This window comes from Trichechus manatus, unplaced genomic scaffold (genome assembly GCF_000243295.1).
Source record: "Trichechus manatus latirostris isolate Lorelei unplaced genomic scaffold, TriManLat1.0 scaffold00056, whole genome shotgun sequence".
NCBI classification, from domain to species: domain Eukaryota; kingdom Metazoa; phylum Chordata; class Mammalia; order Sirenia; family Trichechidae; genus Trichechus; species Trichechus manatus.
The window spans coordinates 852,042-862,178 of NW_004443992.1; the positions used below are offsets into that span (position 1 = coordinate 852,042).

General features: G+C 37.6%; 1 pseudogene; it reads right to left on the reverse strand.

The window, feature by feature from the left end:
- Positions 1–4,077: 4,077 nt before the first annotated feature.
- LOC111820916 (60S ribosomal protein L34 pseudogene) lies at positions 4,078–4,404 on the reverse strand (annotated as a pseudogene).
- Between the last annotated feature and the right edge of the window lie 5,733 nt (positions 4,405–10,137).

Genomic DNA, 10,137 nt, shown 5'->3' on the forward strand with positions numbered 1-10,137 from the left:
CGCTATACCATTATTTTTTTTGTATGTTGCTGATTTCAATTGCAATTTTTTTTCTGTCCAGTGGATTTAATGTTACCAGAATAAACTGATCTCATGGAAACTTCATTTGAGGGAGATATTTTCCTAAACCAAGCGGCAACTAACGGTGAACTAAAAGGGCTCGTGATGGAAACAGGATGCTATGTTGAAACCAAAGATTACAAATGCACAAAGATCTAGAAATTAGTAAGTTAAGAAATGATCCTAGGCCTAAAATTATAAGAACAAGATGTTGTTTACATTGTATTTCTTTCATAAATCTTAAGCTGATAATCAATTTCTTTGAAATAAACAAATAAAAATCACCAGAAGAAATTGTTTTTATCTTAAAATAGACCATTTTAGCTTATTCTTTCATTATCATCATCATCATCGTCCGACTCCTGGAACCCTTCAAAATCCAATCCCTCCTCACTATCATCATTGGAATATCTCAAAGCTACCTGCAGACGTCTTTCTGTGACTTCTGAACTGATATCATTATCACTGCCTTCCGTGTCTTCATCTTCATCATTGGTATTCTGCTGGTACAGAATCCCAGCCTTTCTGAAACCATTGCAGATGGTTTCTGGTGTTATTTTCCCCCAAGCTGAAGCCACTCACTTGCAGACTTCTGTCAACATCGTCTGCTTCAGTCGTCCTGATGACGTGAACTCATGAATCCCAGACTGCATCCATTCATCCCACTTGCTTCTCATGAAAGTCTTGAACAGGTGGTTGACTGCTGTATCTAGCAGCTGCAGCTTACAGGTCAGACCACCAGGTATAACTGCTATATGGACACCAGTTGAGTTAATATAATTTTGAGCATTTTTTTCTTTGTGAGCAGCCATGGTGTTGAAAATTAGTAAATACTTCTTTGAAAAGAATCCCCCCTGCCTGGCCCTATAACATTTACCTACTCATACTTTCATTGCATCACAGTCTATCCATCCTTTCTTATTACAATGAAAAACCATATTGGTGGGCAGTTTTTCACAGGCATGGTGACTCTTTTCAAATCACTATCTGCTTTAATTTCACCCTACTTGTGCCCAGTGGTTGTAATGGCTACAGTTTCCATACCTGAAGCAACTATAGCCCCGGTGGTCCGAATGTCAAAAGACATTGAAACATTGTCCATATTAATTACATCCATTGCAGAGATACCAGGTTCAGAGATTTCTTTGGTGACTGTCATGGATTGAATTATGTTCCCCCAAAAATGTGTGTATCAATTTGACTGGGTCATGATTCCCCATATTATGTGGTTTTCCTCCATTTTGTGATTGTAATTTTATGTTAAAGAAGGTTAGGGTGGGATTGTAACACCCTTACTAAAGTCACATCCCTGATCCAATGTAAAGGGAGTTTCCCTGAGGTGTGGGCTGTACCATCTTCTATCTCTCAAGAGATAAAAAGAAAAGGGAAGCAAGCAGAGAGGGGGGACCTCATCCACCAAGAAAACAGTGCTGGGAGCAGAGAGGGTTCTTTGGACCTGAGGTTCCTGCACTGAGATGCTCCCAGACCAAGTGAAGACTGATGAGAAGGCCAACAGAAAGAGAAAGCCTTTCCCTGAAACTGACACCCTGAATTTGGACTTCTAGACTACTAGATTCTGAAAGAATAAATTTTTCTTTGTTAAAGCCATCTACTTGTGGTATTTTGTTACAGCAGTACTATATGACTGAGACAGTGCCAAATTCACACAAGCTGCCTTTCTTTTGCCCCTAGTCATCCAGAAGTTGCTGGCCTACAGTGGTTCTCATTTTCATGGAAAGACCATTCCTCTTGATGAATTTAGAAATCCAGGTTAAACTCACCTTGAAATCTGTGATTCCTCTTTGATTTGCCAGAAGCTTCACTTTGAACTGAATTGCAATAGTAGAGACAGCTTGATTTTGTTCCCTTTGAGAAACAACCCACTCTTTCAAGTCGTTCCCCAAATCAGACATTTTGCTTTGGGTCTCCAACATGTGTGTTTTCACAGATTCATTTTCTCCAGCTCCTTTTTTTCCTCTCTCCATTCATGAATGGATGACTCTCTAACCTCAAGCTCTCTTGCTGCCTTTCTGTTGCTTCTTTCTTCCACCCTCACAATGACTGTCACTTTGAAATCTACGTTGTAGGACTTGCATTTAATTCCTGACTTGATCCCTAAGGGTTCCAAGATTTAGATTTATAAACTGAAAAAAATGTGCACAATATAATGGATAACTGGCTGGTTATCTCTGGTAAAGAGATTACAAACTTCAAACATAAGGTGTACAAGAAGCAAAGGTCTTTTTATATACTCTCAAGCATATGATTAAGATGACTCATGATCATTGATCAAAGACACCAATAAGCCATAATAAGACTATGAAATAAGCAGACCTAACATAGCTTAATGCAGCTCTGGAAGCACTCACTTGTTTATGTCAAGAAATTTGGACGATAGCTACCTGGTCAACTGAATGGAAGAGAGCCATATTTGTACCCATTCCAAAGAAAGGTGATACAACAGAAAGCGGAAACTATCAAACAATATCATTAATATCACACACGAATAAAATTTTGCTGAAGATCATTCAAAAGTGGTTGCAGTAGTACTTTGACAGGGAACTGCCAGAAATTCAAGCTGGATTCAGAAGAGTACATGGAACAAGGGACATCATAGCTGATGTCAAATGGATCATGGCTGAAAGCAAAGAATACTGAAAGATGTTTATTTGTGTTTTATTGACTACGCAAAGTCATTAGATTGTGTGGATCATAACAAATTATGGATAACATTGCGAAGAATAGGAATTCCAGGACACTTAATTGAACTCATGAGGAACCTGTACTTAGACCAAGGGGGAGTCATTCAAATAAAACAAGGAGATACTGCATGAGTTAAAGTCAGGAAAGGTGTGTGTCAGGGTTGTATCCTTTCATCACACCTATTTAATCTGTATGCTGAGCATATAATCCAAGAAGTTGGACTATATGAAGAAGAACGTGGCATCAGGATTGGAAGAAGACTCATTAACAGCCTGCGATATACAGATGACAAAACCTTGCTTGCTAAAAGTGAAAAGGACTTGAAGCACTTACTGATGAAGATCAAAGACTACAGCTTTCAGTATGGATTACACCTCAACATAAAGAAAACAAAAATCCTCACAACTGGACCAATAGGCAACATTGTGATAAATGGAGAAAATATTGAAGTTATAAAGAATTTCACTTTACTTGGATCCACAATCAATGCTCATGGAAGCAGCAGTCAAGAAACCAAATGATGCATTGCATTGGGCAATCTGCTGCAAAAGACCTCTTTAAAGTGTTAAAAAGCAAAGATGTCAGTTTAAAGACTAAGGTGCCCCTGACCCAACCCATAGTGTTTTCAATTGCCTCATATGTATGTGAAAGCTGAATAATAAATTAGAGACCAAAGAAGAATTGAAGCCTTTGAAATATGCTTTTGGTGAAGAATATTGAATATACTATGGACTACCAGAAGAAGAAACAAATCTGTCTTGGAAGAAGTACAGACAGAATGCTCCTTAAGAGTGAGGATGACGAGACTTCGTCTCACATACTTTTGACATGTTATCAGGAGGGACCAGTCCCTAGAGAAGAACATCATGCTTGGTAAAGTGGAGGGTCAGCAAAAAAAAAGGAAGATCTTCAATGAGATGGACTGACACAGTGGCTACAAAAATGGGCTCAAGCATAACAATGAATGTGAGGAGGGTGCAGGACCGGGCAGTTCTTCATTCTGTTGTACACAGTCAGAACCCACTGGACAGCACCTAACAATAACAACATAGCTTAATCCTTTCACTTAAGACGATCTGATAAGGTTTTCAGTTTCAACTCTTGAGTCAAAATCGATCAAGTATCAGTTGTCTTTGTTTACTTCTCCAATTAAAAGCCATAGTCGGGAGATGACTGCGATAATTATGTCACTGCAGGTTAAATCAAGATCCCCCCCATTTTTTTTTTTTGCCATTTGATTTTTTTATTATTCAGAAAAGCTTCGTCTTTTTTTTTCTTTAGCTTTCTGACTCTGTGCTTGTGCCTTCAACATGTTCACAAGGATTTTCTGCTCCTCAATAAAGCATACTTGATCCTGTCACAGACACATTTAGCACACATGGAACCACATAGGCCCTGCTGACATGGTTTTTTTTTGTTTGTTTGTTTGTTTGTTTTGGACAACCTCATGAGAACTTTAGGTTTCACAACCCAAACCCCTTGAATTCGGCCTGGGCACACATCGCATGCAGATTTTGGTGCTTTATCAACCTTCTTGGTATAAAGGTAAACAATTCTATTACCAGGGATTTGGGACAGCCTTGTTTTGTTAGAGGCTGCATTGTAGGACGGCCTACAATGGTGGGTCAGATGCTGGACCATTCTGAATGCTTCTAGACAGTGAGCAAGGAAGACTATCGCTGGATGCCGGTGCAGGTTGCACCTTGTTTACAATTCCAACTGATAGCATGTGATTTATAGACAGGCTTCAGCAGGTGCAAGGTTCCAGCTGATGACTCAAAACGGACAGGGCTATAACTGTCAACTTGAATTAATAGAAACAAACACACACAGTTTCAGTTGTTTATGTTCCAATTACTAGCATACTCCTAAACTCGATACATGACTTCTTGACCATGGCTTATATCTTTATTATACAAATATGATCAAAAGCAATACTTTTGGACTGTTGAATAAGGGTGAATGGGGCCAGAATTCACTTCCGGAAATGTCAGGAGACTTGCGCAGGATATGCGTGGGCACGCTATGCCAGAACTTTTTACATAATTTCATCATTTCCACAAGTTATGTGCATGTGCCTTATGTATGTAACACACTAGTTGTGAAAAATATGCTCCTTGTCAACTTTTGCCTGTTACCATGGTACTTCTAATGTTTTACCACATCATAGTTTTATAACATCATAGTTTCGTTCACTCGATTTTAGCATATTTTTTAAATGGAAGGGTACACCATGAAATTGGCAACTATGATGGAAGAGAAAGAAGCATATGTACTCCACATAATATGTTTCAAGGCCAGAGGAGGAACTGACAAATGGCTGAGTGAAGGACTGTCCAAAAGATATTGCAACTCACAGGAGTGATTTGGTCACTGCTCCCTGTTAGTCTTTTTTTTTTTTTTAGTTGTACTTTAGATGAAGGTTTACAGAACAAACTAGTTTCTCATTAAACAGTTAGTACACATATTGTTTTATGACATTGGTTAACAACCCCACGACATGTCAACATTCTCCTTTCTCGACCTTGGGTTCCCTATTACCAGCTTTCCTGTCCCCTCCTGCCTTCTAGTCCTTACCCCCGAGCTGTTGTGCCCTTTAGTCTCATTTTATTTTATGGGCCTGTCTAATCTTTGGCTGAAGGGTGAAGCTTGTGAGTGACTTCATTACTGAGCTAAAAGGGTGTCTGGTGGCCATACTCTCAGGGTTTCTACAGTCTGTCAGGCCAGTAAGTCTCGTATTTGTGTGTGTGTGTGTGTGAGTTAGAATTTTGCTCTACATTTTTCTCCAGCTCTGGCCAGGATTCTCTATTGTGATCCCTGTTAAAGCAGTCAGTGGTGGTAGATGGGCACCATCTAGTTGTACTGGACTCAGTCTGGTGGAGGCCATGGTAGTTGTGGTCCATTAGTCCTTTGGACTAATCTTTCCCTTGTATCTTTAGTTTTCTTCATTCTCCCTTGCTCCTGAAGGGGTGAGAATAGTGGAGAATCTTAGATGACCCCTCACAGGCTTTTAAGACCCCAGATGCTACTCACCAAAGTGGAATGCAGAACATTTTCTTTATAAACTATGTTATGCCAATTGAGCTAGATGTTCCCTGACACCATGATCCCCAAAGCCCTCAGCCCAACAATTTGGTCCCTCAGGTAGTCTGGATGTGTCTATTGAGCTTCCATGACCTTGCCTTGTACAATTTGTGCTGGCTTTCCCAGAATTGTGCACTGTCTTACCCTTCACCAGAGTTACCACTTATCTATTGTCTATTTAGTGTTTTTCCATCCCCACCTCTCGTCTCCCTCTTAACCATCAAAGATTGTTTCTTTTTGTGTGTAAACCTCTTCATGAGTTTTTATAGTAGTGGTTTCATACAATATTTGTCCTTTTGTGATTGACTTATTTCACTCAGCATAATGCCCTCCAGATTCATCCACGTTGTGAGATGCTTCACAGATTCATCATTGTTCTTTCTCGTTGCATAGTACTCCATTGTGTGTACGTACCATAGTTTGTTTATCCATTCATCTGTTGATGGGCATCTGGGTTGTTTCCATCTTTTTGCTATTGTGAACAATGCTGCAATGAACATGGGTGTACATATGTCTATTCATGTGACAACTCTCATTTCTCTAGGATATATCCCTAGGAGTGGGATTGCTGGATCATATGGCATTTCTATTTCTAGCTTTCCAAGGAAGTGCCATATCATTTTCCAAAATGGTTTTATATCATTTTGCATTTCCACAAGTAGAGCATAAGAGTTCCAATCTCCCTGCAGCCTCTCTATCATTTGTTATTTTCCATGTTTTTGATTTGTACTAGTAATGCCAGCTTGAGAAGGTATCTTGTAGTTTTGATTTGCATTTCTCTAATGGCTAGGGATCACATGCATTTCCTCATGTGTTTGTTGGTGCTTTAATGTCTTCTCTGGTTAAGTGTCTGTTCATTTCCTTTGCCCATTGTTTAATTGGATTATTTGTCTTTTTGCTGTAGAGGTGTTGGATTTTCCTGTAGATTTTAGAGATTAGAACTTTGTCTGATTGGTAATAGCCATAAATTTTTTCTTAGTCTGTAGTTTCTGTTCTCACTCTTTTGATAAAGTCTTTTGATGAGCATAGGTGTTTAATTTTTAGAAGATCCCAGTTATCTAGCTTATCTTCTGGAGTTTGTGTGTTGTTGGTTATGGTTTGTATCCTGTTAGTGCCATGTATTAGGGCCTCTAGTATTGATCCTATTTTTTCTTCTATGAACTTTATAGTTTTTGGCTTTATACTTTGGTCTTTGATCTATTTTGAATTATTTTTTGTGTATGGTGAGAGATATGGGTCCTGTTTCATTTTTTTGCAGATGGACATCCAGTTTTGCCAGCATCATTTGTTAAAAAGACCGTCTTTTCCCATTTGATGGACTTTGGGCCCTTGTCGAAGATGTAGTGACCATAGGTGGATGGATTTACATCCGGGTTCTCAGTTAGGTTCCATTGGTCAATGCATCTGTCATTGTACCACTACCAGGCTATTTTGACTACCGTAGCTGTATAGTAGGTTCTGAGGTCAGGTAGCATGAGTTCTTCTACTTTATTTGTTTTCTTCAATAGTGCTTTAGTTATACGGGGCCTCTTCCTTTTCCATATAAAGTTAAAGACTAGTTTTTCCATTGCTTTAAAGAATATTGTTGGTATTTGGAATGGGATTGCATGGTATCTGTAAACTACTTTGGGTAGAATTATTAGTTTCACAAGATTGAGTCTACCTAACCATGAGCATGGTATATTTTTCCATTTATGTAGATCTCTTTTGGTTTCTTGCAGTAGTATTTCGTAGTTTTCTTTGTATAGATTTTTCACATCCCTGCTTAGATTTATTCCTAAGTATTTTATTTTTTAGGGGCTATTATAAATGTTATTGTTTTCCTGATTTCCTTTTCGTCGTTCTCTTTATTGGTGTATAGGAATCCAACTGATTTTTGTATGTTTATCTTGTATCCTGCTACTCTGCTGAATCTTTCTATTAGTTCCAGTAGTTTTCTCATGGAGTCTTTTGGGTTTTCTATGTATAGTATCATATCATCCACAAATAGGGACAGTTTAACTTCTTCATTACCAGTTTGGATGCCCCTTATTTCTTTTCCTTGCCATATTGCTCCAGTTAGGACTTCAGCAAGTGTTAAATAAGAATGGTGATAAGGGGCATCCTTGTCGTGTTCCTGTTCTCAAGTGGAATGTTTTCAGCCTCTCTCCATTAAGAATGATGTTGACTGTTGGTTTTGCATAGGTGCCCTTTATTATGTTGAGAAATTTCCCTTCTGTACCTATTTTATTAAGAGTTTATATCAGGAATGAGCATTAGACTTTGTTGAATGCCTTTTCTGCATCAATTGAGATAGTCATGTGGTTCTTTTCTTTCCTTTTATTTATGTAGTGGATTACGATTACATTGATCAATTTTCTAATGTTGAAGTATCCTTGAATACCTGGTATGAATCCTACTTAGTCCTGGAGTATTGTTTTTTTTGATATGTTGCTGAATTCTACTGGTTAGAATTTTGTTGAGAATTTTTGCATCTATATTCATGAGAGATAGTGGTCTGTAATTTTCTTTTTTTTTGTCATGTCTTTGCCTGGTTTTGGAAGTATCATTTCTTTTTATACGCTCTGAAATATTTTGAGTAGTACTGGTATAAGCTCTTCTCTGAACGTTTGGTAGAATTCTCCTGTGAAGCCATCTGGGCCAGGGCTTTTTTTTGTTGGGAGTTTTTTAAATTACTTTTTCTATCTCTTCTATTGTTATGTATTCGCTCAGATTTTCAACATCATTTTGAGTTAGTTTGAATAGGTAGTGTGTTTCTAGAAATTTGTCCATTTCCTCTAGGTTTTCAAATTTTGGGGGTATAGTTTTTCATAATACTCTGTTATGATCATTTTTATTTCTGTTGGGTCTATTGTAATGTCCCCCATTTCATTTGTTATTTGAGATATTTACATCCTCTCCTGTTTTCCCTTTGTCAGTTTGGCCGGTGGTTTGTTGATTTTGTTGATCCTTTCAAAGAGCCAACTTTTGGCTTTGTTGATTCTTTCTATTGTTTTTGTATTTTCTAATTAGTTTATTTGTGCTGGGATCTTCATTATTTCCTTTCTCCTAGTGGCTTTTTTTTTTTTCCTGCTCTATTTCTGTTTATTTGAGTGTGTAGCTAATGTTTTGATTTTGTCCCTTTCTTCTTTTTTAATGTGTGCATCTATTGCTATAAATTGACCTCTTAGCACTGCCTTCTCTGTGTCCCAAAGGTTTTTATATGATGTGTTTTCATTCTCATTTGAATCTAGAAATTTTTTGATTTCATCTATTACCCAGTGTTTTTTAAGCAGGGTGTTATTCAGTTTCAATGTAATCCATTTTTTCTCCTTGCTCTTTCTGTCTGTTGTTAATTTCTAACTTGATGGCATTTTGGTCAGAGAAGATACTTCATATTATCTCAGTGTTTTGGATTTTGTTGAGGACTGCTCTGTGGCCTAAGGTGTGGTCTATTCTGGAGAACGTTCCACGTGTGTTGGAAAAGAATGTGTACTTTGCAGCTGTTGGGTGGAGTGTTCTATATATGTCTATGAGGTGAAGTCGGCTGATTGTGCCCTTTAGCCCTTCTGTATCTTTGTTGAGTTTCTTTCTAGAAGTTCTGTCTTTTACCGAGAGTGGTGTGTTGAAGTCTCCTACTATAATTGTGGAACTGTCAATTTCTTTTTCAGTGCTGTTAGAATTTGTTTTATGTATTTTGGAGCCCTGTCATTGGGTGCATAGACGTTTATTATGGTTAAGTATTCATGATGGATTGTCCCTGTAATCATTATATAGTGCCCTTCTTTGCTTTTTATGTTTGATTTTGTTTTAAAGTCTATTTTATCTGAGATTAGTACTGCCATTCCTGTTCTTTTTGGTAGCAATTTGCTTGATATATTTTTTTCCCATCTTTTGATTTTTAATAAATGTTTATCTTTGTTTCTAAGGTGTGTCTTTTGTAGACAGCATATTGATGGGTCCGGTTTTTTTTTTTTTTTTTTTAATTAATCCTGTCACTCTCTGTTTCTTTATGGGTGCATTTAAGCCATTTACATTCAGTGTGAGCTTTTTACTGTCATTTTGTGGTGCTTTTTTTTTTTTTTTTTGTGGTGCCGACATTTCCTTTGTTCTCTTACTCTCCTGTGCTGGATTCCTTTTGTTTGTGGATTTTTTTTTTCATTTGTTTTGTTTTTGGAGATTTTATTTTTACCAGAGACTTCAAGTTTTTCTTCTTTATGTTTTTTTTTTCTGTCTTTTTGTTGTTGTTGTTGTGGACAGAACAAATAGTTTCTCATGAAACAGAAGTACACATGTTGTTTTATGACATTG